The 22819-nt window shown below is 38.9% G+C and overlaps 1 pseudogene; it reads right to left on the reverse strand.

Moving 5' to 3' along the window:
• Window positions 1–18158: 18158 nt before the first annotated feature.
• Window positions 18159–20081, reverse strand: LOC109575324 (ornithine decarboxylase-like; annotated as a pseudogene).
• Between the last annotated feature and the right edge of the window lie 2738 nt (window positions 20082–22819).

Raw genomic sequence — 22819 nt, forward strand, 5'->3', positions numbered from 1 at the left:
AGAGTATGAGATGGCTGGATGGCATCACTGACTCGATGGACGTGAATCTGAGTGAACTCCGGGAGTTGGGGATGGACAGGAGATGGACAGGGAGGCCTGGCGTGCTGCGATTCATGGGGTCGCAAAGAGTTGGACACAACTGAGCGACTGAACTGAAGAACCTCTCTGGCAATCCAGTGGTTAAGATTTTGCCATCCAATGCATGGGGTGTGGGTTTGATCCCAAGATCTCACATGCCTTGCAGCCAAAAAAATCAAAACATTAAAACAACAACAACAACAAAAAACACAGAAGCAATATTGTAACAAATTCAACAAAGACTTCGAAGAAATGGTCCACATCAGAAAAAAGAATCTTAAAAACAAAGATGCTTCCCTGGAACCATGTTCTAACTTGTTAGGCTGTATCCAGGTTTTTTGCTCTACAAAGGGTGGTATGGAAATACTTACCTACCCCCATTTTAGCATTTACTATTAGTAAAAACATGTTGAGAAAAATGTCAGTTTTGTCTTCTCACACCACTTTATTAATTATTAATTTCAGTGCTGGTCAATCTGTGACATTCTTATTTGGTCCACTAAATAGAAATGGGCACTGTGTGGACAGACAGCTTTTGTCTGCAATCTAAAATTTGACTCCAAAATAAAGAAGGTGAATGTTTGAGGGGAAGGGATTTTCCTTGATATAAAAATGAGTTGGCTCTCGTATGGACTGATAACTTCACTTCCACAAAGCAATTCTGAAATAGTCTTAGTTTCCAAATATGTGCATTGGTTTTGGAGTTGGTACTGTTATGTTAAAGTTGAGTTGGCTTAGAGAAAATTATATATGCATCTGCGTGAGGTTTGTTAACACTTTGCATTTATGAAGAAATTACGTATGGAATTCTTTTAAGCAGCAAACAACCTTAATGCACTGATAATGATTCTCTGTACAGAACCTTTGAAGAACAAGGTACTATCTCCCTGGGTCTCATGCAAAATGAAGCACCGTATTAGCTACTCCTGAAGGTCCTTTCAGCTCTTTGATTATATGACACTCTGACTAGCATGCCAAGGCACACCTGCAATCCTGCTGAGAGTTCCATGGAATTGTTATTGATTATTCATGGCAAGGGAAGTAGAGGTAACATTGACTCTGAAAGCTGATCCTTCTCACTGTTAGAAGTGCACTCTTGTGTTACAGTGTTTTTGTGTATGAGAAATGCCACCTGCCAATACTTGAATGTGTCTGAGCACAAGGGATGGACTCGGTGCCCTTTAGGTTAAAGCATCTCCTACAAGCCCAGCAGTGTACCTTCGGTGAGGGCAGTAGCATGTATGCTCATATTGATGTCTTTTAGCGTTTGTGCTACATGTATCCTGCTTAATCTTTGTTTCTTACTATCAGTTATGTCAAATCTAGGACTTTTTTTATTCTTTTTTTTTATTTTTTGTTTATGGCTGCTTTGCTTTTAAGCAGAATCTTTTTTGAACTCTACTAAAATGAATGTCCTTCCAGTGCCTTACGTATATCTTTAGTGGGGTTCTATAGTAAAAAAAAGAGTAGATTATTTGAAAAGAGAAAAATGTGCTAATATTATCTCAATTAGCAAGAAAAATTATAGATGATTCACAGAGTCACAGAATAGTTTTTGTTCTTGATTCTCTTTTTGCAGTTGAGAGCAAATTTATTTTTAGCAATATAAACAAAAAAATTATTCGTAAGTTCTCTGAGAGCATAATAATTAGTCCAAAATCTGGATAATATTTTTTAAAAATTGGGACAATATTTTAAGTTTAACTTTATTTTTAATTAGCAAGATGAGATTAAATAGAGATAGATCAATGCATTATTTCAAAACCAAATTTTCTTTAAACCCAGTTTTTCTTTATTTCAACTTCCAGGGTACTTGGAAGGAGTCAAGGTTGCCATCAAGGGAAATGATATACTGAGAAGCGTTGAATGGGGTTTCAAAAGGCTAGTAATTTTTTTTTTCTAGAAGAACTTGGGCTAGCTGCAGTCTAAATCATTGCTACATATAACTTCAAGAACTTAAAGAATCTAAAAGCCAATAACAATAAACTAAAGAAATACCATTTTGAACCTTTAGAATTCTAGAATTCAGCCTTTTCTCTCTAAATCACACTTTACAGTTGAAATTTTTTTCCTAGTATAAGAAAGATACCCAAAGCTGGTGCACTGGGACCACCCAGAGGGATGGGGTGGGGAGGGAGGTGGGAGGGGGGTTCAGGATGGGGGGACACATGTACACCTATAGCTGATTGATGTCAATGTATGGCAAAAACCACCACAATATTGTAAAGCAATTAGCCTCCAATTGAAATAAGTAAGTTTAAAAAAATTGGAAAATACAAAACACAGAGGATATTAAAAAATATTTCTGCTAATATTTTGGAATATATCATTCTAACTACCACAGTCTTTTAAGAAACTTGTGTACTATGTGAATCTAGCTAGCATTTTTGAGGAACTTAGCTGAAAAACAAATACGAGATAATTCTGGGGGCCTTGTGTCAAATGATTCTGTACCCTGAGAGAAACATGTTTATAATTGAAGAAATGTATCATATATATTACTTAGTTCACCTATACTCTGGGTCTTGTTTAGTGAGGGCTTTTGGGTTGCTTACTAGGGAAAATTAGATGCGGGCACTGGTCAGTGTTTTATAAGGTAGGAAATACCTTACATTTATTCTATAGAAATATTATATTGTAAAAAATAGAATATTTTATTGTAACAATGAGCAAAGAACAAATATAGGTAAGGATGTCTGGAAGGAACAAAGGTTGGCTAATCTTGAATTCTCTGAGTAACTTAGAAAAAACAAAGAACACGTGTGTGGTTACAGGAATTGTGCTTTTCCCAATGGTTTTGAGTGGAAAACACTCTTTAGTTGTTTCTCCCTTATATAGATTCTGTACTTGAAATCCCTGAATAGCCTAATAACTATTTTGATAGAACTCTCTGTGCTGCTCTACCTGTATGCTTTATTTGCATGTTATAAAATATAGTCATTTTAGTTAATGCCTTTAAATTCTGAGATGTATAGTATTGCATTATTATTGGCCACGGCCTTTGTAAGAAGCTGTTATGAATGAAAATTTTCACTTAGTAAAGAGGCATATTTGGAGAACAGTATAAATATTGATTGAAATACAACCTGGTACAAAAAAATTACAATTTCCGTGGTTTGAGCAAATAGTACAGTTCTGCAACAGTGATGATTTTGTCAAATTTAAATTTTCCTAGACAGATACTCTACAATGCTGTTTTGTTTAGGTTAGAGATGGGCACCATGTTTAATTGTCCAATTATCTTTTAATGCATCTTTACTAAAGGAGGATATTGTTGAGCAAAACTAGATAGAGGTGATAAGCAAACCTTTACAAAATAGTCTTTTTATTTTATTTTACTAAAATAAAAGAAATACTGTAACAATCCTCTTTTGGCTAAGTGTAAATTATAACCAAATGAACTCAGTGTACACATGAATAAACATAAATGCATTCATGTGTGCACACACACACACACGCCCATAATATTTAGCCATATTGTCAGCTACTGGAATAAAGCTTGATACAGCTATTACTTTTTAAAATATTGTATAATATAGTTTAGTTAAGTAATGAGAATTATAATGAAAGAAATTGGTTTCCTGTAGTTAACCTCTGGCTTAAGTCTCACATTTAACCTGAATACTGAATATGGGTATCTGTGTTTGATTAAGGCCATGACAAATATACCATTTTTTGAAGTTAAAAAGAGTAGAGACCTAAAGATGTTAGATGAATAAGCAGGTCACATTTCTGCTTCTTTAGTTGTGCTTTATAATATTATTGCAAGTGAATAGATAATTTCAGATGTTGCTTGCATTATACTCCTGAGACGGACACTGCAAGAGTATAGTTGTCAAGGTCTTATATTAAAACGTTCAGTTAACTTTTTGTTAATATAAGCATTTTGTTTGGATGACAAGACCTTTTCAGAGAGAGTAAAAAACAAAGCTATTTTAAAAACACAACTGAAGGTCACTGCTGTGCCCTAAAGGAGTGGCATGATTTCTATCTTACAGTACATGGACGTTTTTTAACAAGACACCTTGAAAGACCTCTCTTTGTTGGAAAGCAGGAAGCCTCCAGGGTATGGTTTTGAACGAGACTAATGGCTGGGCTGCTCAGCATCAGCAATAAACAGTTACTTGTAGGTGGGAGTGAACTCAGAAGAGAAAAAGAGCAGGTCAGAAACATGATAGCAAGTGGGGGACAGTAGAGAAATATCAAGAGTGAGAAATTCCTAGGAGAGAGGGATGATTAAAAGTGTATACTCAGTTTTTGCTGTTTCTTATCAGGAGCTATAATCATCCGTATCTTGCTTCATCATACACATCTTTAGTAGTGTCTGTTATATAAACAATTTTTAAATGTTATAAATAATTGTATTTTATTTTTTAAATTTAATTTTTATTTTATGTTGGAGTATCTTTTTGTTTGTTTGTTTGTTTTGCCTTCCTGGTGGTAAACAATCCACTTACCAATGCAAGAGATGCAAGGAATGTGGGTTCGATCCCTGGAAGTGGAAATGGCAACCAACCCCAGTATACTTGCTTGGAAGATTCCATAGACTGAGAAGCCTGGAAGGCTACACCCATGGGGTCACAAAGAGTCAGACATGCCTGAACACACACACATAGTTAATTTAGAATGTTGTGTTAGTTTCAGATATACACCAAAGTGATTCAGTTATACATATACATTATCCATTCTTTTCCAGATTCTTTTCCCATATAGATTATTATAGAATACATAAATTTCTTGACTGAATAGTCTTTTGATAAATCAAAGAAAAAGACTGTTGAAGAGGGAGGGCACATATGTATACCTATGGCTGATTCATGTTGATGTTTGACAGAAAACAACAAAATTCTGTAAAGCAACTATCCTTCAGTTAAAAAATAGATTAAAAAAATAAAAGACTGTATGTCTGAAATAGTGCTGAGCAGAGAAGAGAAGTTTATTGGGTCAAACAATTAATGGTGACCACTGAGCAGGAGAAGAGTTCATATTTAGAGGTGATAAAATGCAAGCTTTCAAGTTGTGGCAAAAATTCTCTCTAAGGGATTGGCTTTTCCCTGGACATGAGATAGGGGTGAAAGGAAATCATAAAGTGAAGAATGACCTTGGCTGACATCTAGATAATGTTGCCTTGGTTGTTTCTGAATTTCCATGTGCAAGTCACTTCTTTTATATTAAAAAAAAAACTTAAACAGCAGTTTTAAATGGTGAGAAATTGGTTCTCTCTTGGTGGAGGCAGTTTGTCATTTTTGGGCTCATTGGAGTTTGGGAGTATAATAGGGAATCTTTGAAACATTTCAAAAATTTTAAAAGCCTAACAAAAATTAAAATGCTTTCCATGATACAGTGGCATGAGCTAACTAATCTGTCAAATATCTCCTCTGTAATAGAATTATATCCACTCAGTTGATAATTCTGTAATGTTATCACATGCTGATCAGAAGCTCTGATTAGCAGTTAGATGTCTTTGATGGAAAAAGGAGGAGAAAACAACTATTATAAATGTCAGTTGCTATTTCTGCTCCTTCCTCCTGGACTGAGGTGAGCTCTCTGATTTGGAATCACCTCTGTTCCTTGAGCAGACAGACTGCAGAGCAGCAGCAAAGACAGCTACCTTTGACCCATAAGGCTACTCCCTCACAGAAGTCTACTTCATTATGCTGCTAAGTCACTTCAGTCGTGTCTGACTCTGTGCAACCCCATAGACGGCAGCCACCAGGCTCCCCCGTCCCTGGGATTTTCCAGGCAAGAACACTGGAGTGGGTTGCTATTTCCTTCTCCAGTGCATGAAAGTGAAAAGTGAAAGTGAAGTCGCTCAGTCGTGTCCGACCCTCAGTGACCCCATGGACTGCAGCCTTCCAGGCTCCTCCATCCATGGGATTTTCCATGGATGTTCTGGAGTGGGGTGCCATTGCCTTCTTGAGACAGGGGGAAATGGCTCATCTGTCTTGTAATTATAGGCAGATTCTTAAGGAAGTCAGTAGAACTCTCAATAGAGGCATCTATAAATTTATGGTGGTGACTACAGACACAAGAGTCCTTAGAGATTTCTTATATCTCCATGGTTTGAAGAGAAGAGTGTGTGTCAAATAGGACCTGAAATGGTCATTGTTCAGTCACCAGCAAAGCAAATTCTCAGCTGAAATTCAAGATTCAAACCATCCTTCAGACCCTAGTGAAGTGAAAGTTAAGTCACTCAGTCCTGTCCAACTTTTAGCAACCCCATGGACTGTAGCCTACCAGGGTCTCTGTACATAGGATTTTCCAGGCAAGAGAACCAGAGTGGGTTGCCATTTCCTTCTCCAGGGGATCTTCCCAACCCAGGGATCAAACTCAGGTCTCCCACATTGCAGGCAGATGCTTTACCTTCTGAGCCACCAGGGAAGCCCTTAGAAGAAGCAGATATTTTAAACCAAATCTCCTACTGATTCTCCTCCCCACCCTCAACACCCACCAGGAGAATTGTGCAATATATATGGTCTTTGTGTTGGCCTGTGGGCTTTCCAATTCATATTCATTATTAGAAGATATAGTCCAGAATCTGATTTCTTGATTTTTTTTTAAATAAAAATTTCACCCAGCTATTTTAAATACCAAGAAAGAGATAGAAGCAGTGTGATGGTCTGGGAAAGATATCTAGCCCTGTTTTCATCAATAAACTGTTACAGAACACCTTTCACATACAGAAATGCTAAAAGATGCATAGTGATAGTTTTTGGACTCTTCCCCCCTCTGAAATATTCACCTTGAGAATAAACATCATCCACTTTTTATACTCTTGCTCGACAGAAAAAGTGTTACATACATATGAAATGAATGAAGAAGTTTCTTTTCTTTCTTTTTTTTTTTAATCTCTAGAGACTTAGGAAACTAGACCTTGAAGGAAGAGGATAGGCACTGTGTTGGAAAGGAGGATATGTGGAGAGACATAGCCCTTGGCTGGGGCCAACAACTGAGACCTTGAATCTGAGGAAATACCTTCTCTTTGTGGGTAGATAGGACTGGAAAAGGTCAGTTTTCATCCCAATCCCAAAGAAAGACAATGCCAAAGAATGCTTAAACTACCACACAATTGTGCTCATTTCACATGCTAGCAAGGTTATACTCAAAATCCTTCAAGGTAGGCTTCAGCAGTATGTGAACCAAGAACTGCCATTGTACAAGCTGGATTTAGAAAAGGCAGAGGAACCAGAGACCAAATTGCCAACATCTGTTGGATCATAGAAAAACACAGAGAATTCCAGAAAAAAATATACTTCTGCTTCATTGACTACATTAAAGCCTTGTGTGGATCACAACAAGCTGTGGAAAATTCTTAAAGAGATGGGAATACTAGATCACCTTAACTCTCTCTTGAGAAACCTGTATGCAGGCCAAGAAGCAACAGTTAGAACTGAACATAGAACAACAGACTGGTTCCAAATTGGGAAAGGAGTAAGTACATCAAGGCTGTGTATTGCCACCCTGCTTATTTAACTTATATGCAGAATAAAGTAAAATTAGTTGCTCAGTCATGTCTGACTCTTTGTGATCCCATGGACTGTATCTTGCCAGGCTCCTCCCTCCATGGGATTCTCCAGGCAAGAATACTGGAGTGGGTTGCCATTTTTCATGTGAGATTTGGACCAAAAACAAGGTTGAGCACCAAAGAACTGATAATTTTGAATTGTGGTGCTGGAGAAAACTCTTGAGAGTCCTTTGGACTGCAAGGAGATCAAACCAGTCAATCCTAAAGAAATCAGTCCTGAATATTCTTTAGAAGGACTGATGTTGAAGCTGAAACTCCAATATTTTGGTCACCTGACATGAAGAACTGACTCCTTAGAAAAGACCCTGATCCTGGGAAAGATTGAAGGCAGAAGGAGAAGGGGATGACCGAGAATGAGATAGTTGGATAGCATCACTGACTTGGTGGACGTGAGTTTGAGCAAAGCTCTGGGAGTTGGTGATGGACAGGGAAGCCTGGCATGCTGTAGTCCATGGGGATGCAAAGAATTGGACACGACTGAGTGACTGAACTGAACTGATTCTTTGGAGGGACTGATGGTGAAGATGAGCCCAATACTTTGGCCACCTGATGTGAAGAGCCAACTCATTGGAAAAGACACTTATGCTAGGAAAGATTGAGGGCAGGAGAATGGGGCAACAGAGGATATCATCAACTCAACGCACGTGAGTTTGAGTAAACTCCAGGAGATAGTGAAGGACAGGCGAGCCAGCATGCTGCAGTCCATGGGGTTGCAAAGAGCTGGACCCAGCTTAGCGACTGAATAACAACAACAATTTATCACCTAAGTTGGGATCTTTGCCCCAGCTCTAAGAGCTCTTAATAATGAATCTTGCAAACATATATATATATATATAATTATATATATATTAATCAGAAGCGCAGTACCTAATGAGTCATATATTCTTGTGAGTACCCTAATAAATAATTATATATATTTTAATTCTAATCTTTAAAAATTTCCATGCTAATCACTTTCAAACACATCCATGGAAAAACATCACAGACATTGTTCTCGAAATTAGCAAATATGACTTCACCACTAATTAATTAGCAATGTCTGCCTTGATATCCCACTGGTGTTGTTTTAAGGACCCTAAATCTTCAAAGTTTGTTTTGTACAAAGTTCCATTGTGAATTGTGTTCTATAAGTTCAGATCTTACATATTATAAAGCAGTAGTTAAGATCCTAGTCCTTGAAATCAGATTCTGGACTTAATACATGGCAGAAATAAGACTTAGTTGAACATCTTTGAGCATGTCACTTAAATTATTTGAAGCCCACTTATTTCATTGTATGCCACCTACCAAATACTTAACAGATACTACTTATAGTGTATTATTTTTATTGTATTATGCTTCCATTGATTTTAAAATTAATCCATAAATCTATTCCATAAATTAATGAATATTACCCTGTGCTGTTAGTCTTTCTTGGGCAAATATTTAGGGTAATTTGTCTTAGGAATGCATTATCAAATGATGAATACTCTGATTCATATACTTTAAAATATATTATATTGGTCTTGTAAAGAAGAGCAGAGTCTTCTGTATTGGAAAAAAGTTACATTCAATGCTTCAAATTTCTCCAAATTCTACTGTGGTATATACAGTGTTCAAACAAACATGAATTACTATCCCTTTGGTACATAGACACCTTAGGAAAGAAAGAATTTAAATCGATAGCCAGGTTATTTGCTATTCCCTCGCAGATAAATTATTGAAACAGGCAAATGAACACAAGCAAAGACATGGCTGTACTGGCTGAAATGTACAGATTAGCCCTATTTCATGTATTGCCAGTTATGGCAAGTAATGTCTGTGGTAAAGACAGGTATCTGTGCACAGGGTAATATTGCAATTACCAGATTTATGACATTGCTGGAGAGAAAGAAAGCAGCTGTGCTTGGAGAAATGTCTTAGATGTGAGGAAGGTGTTATTTGAATAAGAGGACAATATTTTAAGACGATTATTTGTGTTGCCCTGAGAAGCTACCCAGATGTTCAAGCTGGTTTTAGAAAAGGCAGAGGAACCAGAGATCAAATGGCCAATATCCGCTGGATCATCGAAAAAGCAAGAGAGTTCCAGAAAAACATCTATTTCTGTTTTATTGACTATGCCAAAGCCTTTGACAGTGTGGATCACAATAAACTGTGGAAAATTCTGAAAGAGATGGGAATACTAGACCACCTGACCTGCCTCTTGAGAAACCTATATGCAGGTCAGGAAGCAACAGTTAGAATTGAACATGGAACAACAGACTGGTTCCAAATAGGAAAAGGAGTACGTCAAGGCTGTATATTGTCACCCTGCTTATTTAACTTATGTGCAGAGTACATCATGAGAAACGCTGGGCTGGAGGAAGCACAAGCTGGAATCAAGATTGCCGGGAGAAATATCAATAACCTCAGATATGCAAATGATGCTACCCTTATGGCAGAGAGTGAAGAGGAACTAAAAAGCCTCTTGATGAAAGTGAAACAGGAGAGTGAAAAGGTTGGCTTAAAGCTCAACATTCAGAAAAGGAAGATCATGGCATCTGGTCCCATCACTTCATGGGAAATAGATGGGGAAACAGTGGAAACAGTGTCAGACTTTATTTTTCTGGGCTCCAAAATCACTGCAGATGGTGACTGCAGCCATGAAATTAAAAGATGCTTACTCCTTGGAAGAAAAGTTATGACCAACCTAGATAGCATTTTGAAAAGCAGAGACATTACTTTGCCAACAAAGGTCCGTCTAGTCAAGGCTATGGTTTTTCCAGTGGTCATGTATGGATGTGAGAGTTGGACTGTGAAGAAAGCTGAGCATTGAAGAACTGATGCTTTTGAACTGTGGCATTGGAGAAGACTCTTGAGAGTCCCTTGGACTGCAAGGAGATCCAACCAGTCCATTCTAAAGGAGATCAGACCTGGGATTTCTTTGGAGGGAATAATGCTGAAGCTGAAACTCCAGTACCTTGGCCACCTCATGTGAAGAGTTGACTCATTGGAAAAGACTCTGATGCTGGGAGGGATTGGGGGCAGGAGGAGAAGGGGACAACAGAGGATGAGATGGCTGGATGGCATCACTGACTCGATGGATGTGAGTCTGAGTGAACTCTGGGAGTTGGTAATGGACAGGGAGGCCTGACGTGCTACGATCCATGGGGTCGCAAAGAGTTGGACACGACTGAGCAACTGAATTGAACTGAACTGAGAAGCTACAGGAATGTGTACTGAGGAATAAAGTCATGGTGGAGAGTTCTGACAAAACGTGGTCTACTGGAGAAGGGAATGCCAAACCACTTCAGTATTCTTGCCTTGAGAACACCATGAATAGTATGAAAAGACAAAAAAATAGGACACTGAAAGATGAATTCCCCAGGTCGGTAGATGCCCAATATGCTACTGGAGATCAGTGGAGAAGTAAATCCAGAAAGAATGAAGCGATGGAGCCAAAGCAAAAACAACACCCAGTTGTGGATGTGACTGGTGATGGAAGTAAAGTCCGATGCTATAAAGAGCAATATTGCATAGGAACCTGGAATGTTAGCTCCATGAATCGAGGCAAATTAGAAGTGTTCAAACAGGAGATGGCAAGAGTGAACATTGATATTTTAGGAATCAGCAAACTAAAATGGACTGGAATGGGTGAATTTAAGTCAGATGACCATTATATCCACTACTGTGGGAAAAAAATGCCTTAGAAGAAATAAAGTAGCCATCATAGTGAACAAGAGAGTCCAAAATGCATACTTGGATGCAATCTCAAAAATGACAGAATGATTTCCCTTCATTTCCAAGGCAAACCATTCAATATCAAGGTAATCCAAGCCTATGTCCTGACCTGTAATGCTGAAGAAACAGAAGTTTAATGGTTCTACGAAGATGACAAGACCTTCTAGAACTAACACCCAAAAAAGATGTGCTTTCATTATAGGTGACTGGAATGCAAAACTAGGACATCAAGAAATACTTGGAGTAACAGGCAAATTTGGCCTTGGAGTACAAAATGAAGCAGGGCAAAGGCTAACAGAGTTTTGCCAAGAGAATGCACTGGTCATAGCAAACACCCTCTTCCAACAACACAAGAGAAGACTCTACACATGGACATCACCAGATGGTCAATACTGAAATCAGATTGATTATATTCTTTGCAGCCAAAGATGGAGAAGCTCTATACAGTCAGCAAAACAAGACCAGGATCTGACTGTGTCTCAGATCATGAACTCCTTATTTCCAAATTCAGACTTATATTGAAAAAAGTAGGGAAAACAACTAAACCATTCAAGTATGACATAAATTAAATCCCTTATGATTTTACAGTAGAAGTGACAAATAGATTCAAGGGATTAGATCTGATAGAGTACCTGAAAAATTATAGACAGAGATTCATGACATTGTACAGGAGACAGGGATCAAGACCATCCAAGAAAAAGAAATGCAAAAAGGCAAAATGGTTGTCTGAGGAGGCCTTACAAATAGCTATGAAAAGAAGAGAAGCAAAAGTCAAAGAAGAAAAGGAAAGATATACCACTGAATGCAGATTTCCAAAGAATACCAAGGAGAGATGAGAAAGCCTTCCTCAGTGATCAGTGCAAAGAAATAAAGGAAAACAATAGAATGGGAAAGACTAGAGATCTCCTCAAGAAAATTAGAGATACCAAGGGAACATTTCATGCAAAGATGGGCTCGAGAAAGGACAGAAATAGTATGGAACTAACAGAAACAGAAGATATTAAGAAGAGGTGGCAAGAATACACAGAAGAACTGTACAAAAAAGATCTTCATGACCCAGATAATCACGATGGTGTGATCACTCACCTAGAGCCAGACATCTTGGAATGTGAAGTCAAGTGGGCCTTAGGAAGCATCGCTACTAATAAAGGTAGTGAAAGTGATGGAATTCCAGTTGAGCTCTTTCAAATCCTGAAAGATGATGCTGTGAAAGTGCTGCACTCAATATGCCAGCAAATTTGGAAAACTCAGCAGTGACCACAGGACTGGAAAATGTCAGTTTGCATTCCAATTCCAAAGAAAGGCAATGCCAAAGAATGCTCAAAGTACCACACAATTGTACTCATCTCACACACTAGTAAAGTGATGCTTAAAATTCTCCAAGCCAGGCTTCAACAGTATGTGAACCATGAACTTCCAGATGTTCAAGCTGGTTTTAGAAAAGGCGGAGGAACCAGAGATCAAATTGCCAACATCTGCTGGATCATCAAGAAAACAAGAGAGTTCCAGAAAAACATCTATTTTTGCTTTATTGACTATGCCAAAGCCTTTGACTGTGTGGATCACAATAAATGGTGGAAAATTCTAAAAGAGATGGGAATACCAGACCACCTGACCTTCCTCCTGAGAAATCTGTATGCAGGTCAGGAAGCAACAGTTAGAACTGACATGGAACAACAAACAGACTGGTTCCAAATCAAGAAAGGAGTATGTCAAGGCTGTATATTGTCACCCTGCTTATTTAATTTATAGCAGAGTACATCATGAGAAATGCTGGGCTGGATGAAGCACAAGCTGGAATCAAGATTGCCAGGAGAAACATCAATAACCTCAGATATGCAGATGACATCACATTTATGGTAGAAAGCGAAGACGAACTAAAGAGCTTCTTGATGAATGTGAAAGAGGAGAGTGGAAAAATTGGCTTAAAACTTGACATTCAGAAAACTAAGATCATGGCATGTGGTTCCATCACTTCATGGCAACAGATGGGGAAAGAGTGGAAACAGTGACAGATTTTATTTTTGGGGGGCTCAAAAATCACTACTCTTGCCTGGAAAATCCCATGGACGTAGGAGCCTGGTAGGCTGCAGTCCATGGGGTCGCTGGGAGTCGGACATGACTGAGCGACTTCACTTTCACTTTTCACTTTCATGCATTGGAGAAGGAAATGGCAACCCACTCCAGTATTCTTGCCTGGAGAATCCGAAGGACGGAGGAGCCTGGTGGGCTGCCGTCAATGGGGTCTCACAGTCGGACACGACTGAAGTGACTTAGCAGCAGCAGCAGCAAAATCACGGCAGATGGTGAGTGCAGCCATGAAATTAAAAGACGCTTACTCCTTGGAAGGAAAGTTATGATCCACATAGACAGCATATTAAAAAGCAGAAACATTACTTTGCCAACAAAGGTGCATCTAGTCAAAGCTGTGGTTTTTCCAGTAGTCATATATGGATGTGAGAATTGGAATATAAAGAAAGCTGAGTGCTGAAGAATTGATGCTTTTGAACTGTGATGCTGGACAAGACTCTTGAGAGTGCCTTGGACTGGAAGGAGATACAACCATCCCAACCTAAGGAAAATCAGTCCTGAATGTTCATTGGAAGGACTGATGCTGAAGCTGAAACTCCAACATTTTGGGCACCTGACACAAAGAACTGACTCATTTGAAAAGACCCTGATGCTGGGAAAGATTGAAGGTAGGAGGAGAAGGGGACGACAGAGGATGAGAAGTGATCATAGCATCACTGACTCAGTCGACCAGAGTTGAGTAGTCTCTGGGAATTGGTGGTGGACACGGAGGCCTGGAATTTTGCAGTCCATGGGGTTGTAAAGAGTCAGACAGGACTGAGCAACTGAAATGAACTGAACTGAAGGTGTAAATACCTGGAGGCTGACTGGCATGTAAAGAATTTATCATTTTACTTCCCATGTTGGTGAATAATGGTTTATGCATTGCAGGTCTTAATTAATTATTTTGGAGAAGGAAATGGCAACCCACTCCAGTGTTCTTGCCTGGAGAATCCCAGGGACGGGGGAGCCTGGTGGGCTGCCATCTATGGGGTTGCACAGAGTGGGACACGACTGAAGCAACTTAGCAGCATTAACTATTTAGTGAACTGAATTGAAAAACAATAACCCAGTTTGCAACTCTAATTTATGCTAATGTTCAAAAGTTCATTTACTAATGTCCACTGATTAAAATCATTGAACTCCTTTGAAATTTTTATGTAATTAATAATGAGGAAAACAATGAAAAGATACTGAGAAATTCAGCTTATTCAGTGTGGAGTTTGCCAAATGATCCCCTCTCACTTTATTTGGTGAATATGATTACAGAGTGCTGGGGAGGAAAGGAGGAGAGGATGGTGTGGTAGAAATTGGCCCATGAATCACTTCTTTTAAATTTCACTTGACAAAAATAAATACTGAAAATTTCCAGGTGATTTCTAATTTTTAAGGTATTTTAAGCTTCTTAATTTTATGTAACTAGATGTTTCTTTACATATTTAACAATTTAAGGCAGTTGCTAATGACTACTCTCCGACATACATCACAGCAGGATCCTCTATGACCCACCTCCCAGAATATTGGAAATAAAAGCAAAAATAAACAAATGGGACCTAATTAACCTTAAAAGCTTCTGCACATCAAAGGAAACTATTAGCAAGGTGAAAAGACAGCCTTCAGAATGGGAGAAAATAATAGCAAATGAAGCAACCGACAAACAACTAATCTCAAAAATATACAAGCAACTCCTACAGCTCAACTCCAGAAAAATAAACGACCCAATCAAAAAATGGGCCAAAGAACTAAATAGACATTTCTCCAAAAAAGACATACAGATGGCTAACAAACACATGAAAAGATGCTCAACATCACTCATTATCAGAGAAATGCAAATCAAAACCACTATGAGGTACCATTTCACACCAGTCAGAATGGCTGCGATCCAAAAGTCTACAAATAATAAATGCTGGAGAGGGTGTGGAGAAAAGGGAACTCTCTTACACTGTTGGTGGGAATGCAAACTAGTACAGCCACTATGGAGAACAGTGTGGAGATTCCTTAAAAAACTGGAAATAGAACTGCCTTATGATCCAGCAACCCCACTGCTGGGCATACACACTGAGGAAACCAGAAGGGAAAGAGACACGTGTACCCCAATGTTCATCGCAGCATTGTTTATAATAGCCAAGACATGGAAGCAACCTAGATGTCCATCAGCAGATGAATGGATAAGAAAGCGGTGGTACATATACACAATGGAGTATTACTCAGCCATTAAAAAGAATACATTTGAATCAGTTCTAATGAGGTGGATGAAACTGGAGCCTATTATACAGAGTGAAGTAAGCCAGAAGGAAAAACATAAATACAGTATTCTAACGCATATATATGGAATTTAGAAAGATGGTAACAATAACCCTGTGTACGAGACAGCAAAAGAGACACTGATGTATAGAACAGTCTTATGGACTCTGTGGGAGAGGGAGAGGGTGGGAAGATTTGGGAGAATGACATTGTAACATGTAAAATATCATGTAAGAAACGAGTTACCAGTCCAGGTTCGATGCACGATACTGGATGCTTGGGGCTAGTGCACTGGGACGACCCAGAGGGATGGTATGGGGAGGGAGGAGGGAGGAGGGTTCAGGATGGGGAACACATGTATACCTGTGGTGGATTCATTTTGATGTTTGGCAAAACTAATACAATTATGTAAAGTTTAAAAATAAAATAAAATTAATTAAAAAAAAATGAAATAAAATGACTTTCTGTATAAATTTGAGTAATTTGAGGTGTTTTTAGTATTGACTTTTAATTCTCCTTTTAAACCTGAAAATTTCAGATATAATATATTTTTCTTATATTCCTTTAGAATAGTTAACTTTCTTTGTCATCTATATGAGCCAAAGAATATATGATATAGGTTACAGGCCCAACTTCTAGGGGCTATTATTGTATTATAGCTGCCTTATTTTGTCATTCAGAAATATCATACTTTGACTCCAGCGAATTATTTTTCTAAGCCATTTCAATGTTAGTAACAGATTAAAAGAGGATAATGTGAAATAAGAGAATAAATTCTTTTAGAAGTATTATTGGTTTAGCTTTAGGTTTTATTCATTACTTTGGTCAAAATAGCCTCAGCTTGATCGTTTTATGTGTTGATTATTTATTTTTAATATATTTGAGACTGAAAGAATAAAGCTTAAGTTTCCAGAAGCAGCCAAATAATCGCACTTGGAATTTATAAAATCTTTTCTTTTTAAGCTGACAGCTGATGAGACATTTGCATTTGAACCTGGCAACATGTAAATTTGAAAGTTTGAATGAATAAGATAGTGAATTAAATGAAGGAGAAAAATATTACTCTTAAAATTTTTTGGAAACCATTAAATAGGGATTACAAACCAATTTATTTTTTAGGCAAATGTTACTTTATCAGCTTTTGCAGATCCTTAAAGTTTTTCTTCAGATTTTTTCCATAAGCTTATCTAATCTTTAGCTGTGATTTTTAATAAATATTTCTGCCTAGGAATGTATTACATGTCTTATATCCAGATCTGGTTATAGATTTGGTTTTACAACTTTTTCCCAGTTTGAATTAAATGATCAAGCCCAATAGTTTGGAAGATAGCATAAAGATAAATTACCAACTGAGCTATCAGAGAAGCCCAAATTTTAAATTAGTTACAGATAATGTCAATTTAGTCACCTTTCCAAATGTTTCAATGGTATCCATGGTGGGAGATTAAGCACAATGTCAGATATGAACTAAATTTGGTATTTCTACAGAAACGTGAAGACTTTTCTGAATATTTATTAGTAGTTACATGGTTGGTGGCTTGGTGGTATGTCAATGCAGGAGATGCTACTTTAATCCCCTGGGTAGAGAAGGAAATGGCAACGCACTCCAGTATTCTTGCCTGGAAATCCCACAGACAGAGGAGCTTGGTGAGCTACAGTCCTTGTGACCCTGGGGTCACAAGAGTTGGGCACGACTCAGAGACTAAACACCACCATCACCACCACCACATAACATGGTTGCTAAACTGTTTAATAATGGTTTTGAGGATACCTTTTATCACACATTACATTTTTTTTTTTTTTTTAATGTCAAGATACTTTATTCCTTTTTTGTTAAAACCAGTTGCGACACTAAGCTTCTGGCCCATCCTGCTGATACACAAGCCACAAATGCTTGCTCAGCAGTTGAAGCCTTTAGTAGCATGTTTGAAAAGTGAATAAAAATCCATATAAAACAAATATTCAAATAGTTTTGTTGGAGAAGTGTGTAATTTCCTCAGTTCTGTCTCGCTGCGGCAAAAATTTGAAGCAATGGAAGGACCAGTGTTACAGCTCCATGTTACAGCTCAGTTTTATTTGGCAAGCAAAGGAAAATACACCCTCAGGCATGAGGGTGGGCCAACCCAAAAGTCGCAAAGAGAAGAAAAACCCCCAGCTCAATTTTGGCTCCTCTTTTTATTTGCTTTTTCTCCTCCCCCTGAGCCTGCCCTATGTAAATTGGGCTAGCCAGGAGGGCTGTTTGTTTTACCTGAGGTCTTCACTCTGGCCCCTGGACCTTCCTTTGTTCTATTTTCAGGGGCTTTTCCTTTTGTCTTTTAGCCGTGGCCATTCTGGACTCCTTTTTCCTATTCTAACTACCTAACAGTTTCCACAGGAACACAGATAAGTGTGACCCCATCTCCCAGTCTTCCACATTGGTGCACCTGTGCCAACCCTACTCATATCGACATCTCAGAACTAGCAGTAATTAAGTAATTAAATGGTCCCCCCCAAAACCTTTAAATCAAGCTAAACTCGCAGTTAACAGCTACAAGAGTGGTAACTACATGTTAATACAAGTGGAAGCACAGTCTGCTGAATGCTGCTTCATGCTGCTTTCTCAGGCACAGGACAGGGTGCAGGGGGCTGACATCCTGCTCCTCCGCTCTGGGTGGGAAGTCCTGGTTTTGGATCTGCTTCATCAGTTGCCATGTTGGCCCTGGCATCACATAGTACATGGTAGGTCTCTGGAATCCATTGAAGGTAGAAGCAGTAGTGGCAGTGTAAGCACCCATGTTCTCAAAGAGCATCCAATTGCCCACATGCAGGTTACAGCGCTCAACAATGTGGTCCAGGCCATCACAGATGGGTCCCCAGATGCTGGATGAATAATACTTCTCATCTGGTTTGGGTCTCTTCTGCAGAAGAGGCTTCGTGTGTGTGATCCTAAAGAATGCAGTTAAATGACCCATATACTCCATCATTCATGTCATACATAACTGTTCACTTGATTCCTCTTCATCATCAGAGTCTGTCTGTTCCTTTAATATGAGGGTTTTTTTTGGCAATGATATTAACTGCGAGTGTGAAAGCTGATGCAACATAGTATCTGCCCGGCTCAGGTATGATTCTCACTCCAGAGTCTGATGGAAAATACTTGTCCAATGATGGCTTGATTACACTGGTGATCTCCAGATTTAAGCTTTACATCCTCAGATCCAGGAAAGCCACCACCAATATCAAGAAGATACATGTTGAAACCAACCTTAGCTCCTATGTCAAAGACACAGCAGACATCAGAGATCACCTGCATGAAGGTCTCAGGATCAGTATAGCCACTTCCCACACAGAAGTTGACAACAATGACATCAATATCTAGCTCTTTTGCCCATTCCAAAAGAAACCTGTGGCACCAAATTTGACACTGAGGTGACATACTGCTTTGGAATTATCAGTGGTAATCTGCAAAACCAACTTGGCCTTTGGATGTGCCCTGGAAGCTTTCATCAACTCAACTTCACTATCAAAAGTCATCATCTGTACCCTGTTATTGGCATTGTACTCAATCTGAGACACTTGTTTATACAGATTTGCATAGACAATCCTCACTGGAGGCATCCCGAGACAGCACCAATTGTAATTCAGTCTTGCTGGCACAGTCAAGTCTTCTCCCATTGGCAGCTAGGTCTTCACTATGGTTCTACTATCATTGCATTTGACTGCAAAAATGGGGGTGACCCGAGGAAGAATTTTAAACCATCTCAGATGTTTCTTTCTTTATTTTTTTAACCATGTAAAATGTTTATTTTCATTTTGAGGACAGCAGTGGTATAATACATGTTAATATACTTCCAACAAAGATACATTTTAAAGTAATTAGGCATGATGCTCCCTTGCTGCAATAATCTTCACCAGGAAGATGTTAAAAGCCAGAGTAAGATTAATTTTAAATTTAGAGAAAAGCAGCCAAAATTTGAAGTGTACTTTAAAATCTTAATTCATTATTTTGCATGCTACCCCAGGGCTTGTTTTTTTTTTTTTTTTTCTAAATGTATTAGGGGATGAGATTCACTGTCTGACTCCTAGTAAGCACTCGATAGATCTATGTGAACTGGGTTCTTTGTGCATTTCTGATGTCTATTGGTTAGATTGTCTCCCAGATCAGCAACATAGAAGGCATGCTTATCAATCAGAAGAAGAAACTTCATTAGTTTTTTTGGTCCAGAAGGTCCTTGGTAGTAATGCCTTCATCTAAGAAATGGCAGTCAAACTCATTACTAAAGCTGTTCATGGTTTCTTGATGTCTTTTTGAAACACAACAAACTGCAAATAGGGTTAGTCAGTCAGTCAGTTCAGTCATGTTCGACTCTTTGCTTCCCCATGGACTGCAGCACGCCAGGCCTCTCTGTCCATCACCAACTCCCAGAGTCCACCCAAACTCATGTCTATTGAGTTGGTGATGCCATCCAACCATCTCATCCTTTGCCCTCCCCTTCTTCTCCCACCATCAATCTTTCCCAACATCAGGGTCTTTTCAAACGAGTCAGCTCTTTGCATCAGGTTGCCAAAGTATTGGAGTTTTGGCTTCAACATCAGTCCCTCCAATGAACACTCAGAGCTGATCTCCTTTAGGATGGAGTGGTTGGATTTCTTTGCCGTCCAAGGGACTCTCAAGATATAGGCAAATATGGAAAACTTAGAGATGGAATTTAAAGGGATTATGTCAACCTGTCACAAAGGCAATTCTCCAGGAATTCCAAGTCCCACTGAAGATGCGTGTACCCTCCATGCAGCAGTGGAAACGTTTGATAAACACACAATCTGCTGTCCACCTCAGAGTGCAGGGGTGTGGCGGGCATATCCCATGGAGAGGAAATGGCATTGCCTAGCACGCAGGACCACCGGCTGCTAGCCGCCTCACTCCCTCATGCGGAGGACCACTGGCCGAGGTGGCATCGGAGAGCTGGCAGAGGGGCGGAGGTGGCAGAGGCTGAGGGGACTGACAAAAGCACATATTACATTTTGATGAAAAACAGAAAATAATATTATTAACTTCTTGAATTAAAATTGTAATTACAAAAGATCCCCCCCAAAAGCTGATGGTTAAATTGTTATATTGTTCAATTTAGCTAAAATATAGAGTGGGGAAGTATTTTGAGGCACACTAAATAATTTTAAGGTCTGATCACAGTGTTTCCTTTCCTTCTTGTCTCCCATTAATACCAATTTACAGTTCCTTCCATTTCCATACCACTAGGGAATGGCAGAGCTATTTTGTCAAATTTTATGCTGCTTTAACACGTGAGTCTTCCTAATCTTAAAATGAATTTGGAGATATTTGGTTGAATGAGGTTTCGGAACCAAATTAGTTTATGACTTTTTAGAGTGAAGGAAGACAGAAACTATCCATTAGTCAAAAAAATACTGAATTTGTTTCTGAAAGTTCTATAGTTTTTATAGGCTCTGTATATTTAGTAATTGATCCACTTGCACAAGTTAACAACAGCCAACAAGACTGAAGCCTTCAACCATACAATCACAAAATACTGAATTCTGCAAAAATGGATCCTTCATCAGTTTAGCCTGAGATGACACCATTATACCTGTCAATACCTTGATTGCAACTGATGAGACTCTATGCAGAGGACACATGTGAGACATGCCCAGACCTGTTCTCACAGAAACAGAATAAGTGTGTGTTCTTTTAAGCTGCCAATTTTGTTACTCCTAATATGTATGTTTATATTGGTACCTACAGAATGCCTATGTCACTGTGTGTGTAGAGCTTGAAGGCATCTGGATTAGAGTTCTCCAGAGAAGCAGTGCCAATATGATATGTGAATATGTGTGTATTTATATAGACTGGATGTGTATATATTCTTTCTCTCTCTCTTCTGTCATAGGTCTACAGGGAGAGAGAGAGATGGATTGATTAATTTAAGGAATTAGCACATGTGAAGGTGGACATTGCCAAGTTCAAAATCTTAACGGGTTAGACTGGCTGGCATGTTGGAGACTCAGGGAAAGTGACAATTCAAGTTCAAAGGCAGTCTGCTGACAGAATTCATTCTTGCTTAGGGAGGTCATTTTCTGTCCTATTACAGCATCTAACTGAGGGACACTGCCATTAAAGAGGGCAATCTATTGATACTTTATAGATTCAAAGTTAATCAATTTAAATGTTCATCTCATCCAAAAACCACCCTCACAGAAACATCCAGAATAATATTTGATCAAATATCTGGACACCATGGTCAAGCTGACACAAAAAATTAAACATCACGACTTTATCCCTTATCAACTTGACATTCATACACATCTCCTTAAACTGTACTTCATCTCCAAATAAAGACAATAACAGGGTCATATTTATGTATAACATACTATAGCTATCCTAAATACAACTGAAAACTCACTGTTTCTCCAGAAGAGGATGCAAAGTCCTTGGGTGATATTTACTTTTTTCTTTGATATTCCATAACTTAAGACATGAAGATGCAAAGTGATGGCACTTGAATAGTACAGTATTCAATCAATATATTTTAAGTTACATGATAAGGGGATAAGAGAAGGGAGAACACAAAGATATTTATATACACACAACATACTGATAACAGAATAAGGCAGAAATACTCATGACAATTACAGTTTTCATTTCTGTAACTAGTCATAGGGTGATAGTGTTAGTCACTCAGTCATGTCTGACTCTTTGCGACCCCATGGACTGTAGCCCTCCAGGCTCCTCTGTCCATGGGGATTCTCCAGGCAAGAATACTGCAGTGGGTTGCCATGCCCTCCTTCAGGGGATCTTCCCAACCCAGAGATGAAACTGTGTCTTTGGTCTCCTGAATTGGCAGGCAGGTTCTGTACCACTAGTGCCACCTGGGAAGCCCTCTTTGCCTGGTGAAGTGACTCAAAGCTACACTCCTGGAGGTCCAGGCCACTAGTCGCACTGCTTGGATTGGATTGTTGTTGGTTCTTACTGAGTTTGATCCCAGGTCATCGTCATACTAAGAGATGTCGTAAGGGATCTCCTGTATTTGAGACATACTTTTCCTTACTTCCATTTTAGAGGAGTCATCCCATTCCTTCTTGGTTGTCAGGCCCAGTCACCCCAGCTGGAACTGTAAGTCCCTTTTCTTGCCTGTTGATTGAGAGGCAGAAGGAACCCAAAGTGGCCAGGTGACTGTCTTAACTCCTACTTTAGTGGGATCATTCTTGTGT

The sequence above is a fragment of the Bos indicus genome, chromosome 21 (genome assembly GCF_029378745.1).
Source record: "Bos indicus isolate NIAB-ARS_2022 breed Sahiwal x Tharparkar chromosome 21, NIAB-ARS_B.indTharparkar_mat_pri_1.0, whole genome shotgun sequence".
Lineage (NCBI taxonomy): Eukaryota > Metazoa > Chordata > Mammalia > Artiodactyla > Bovidae > Bos > Bos indicus.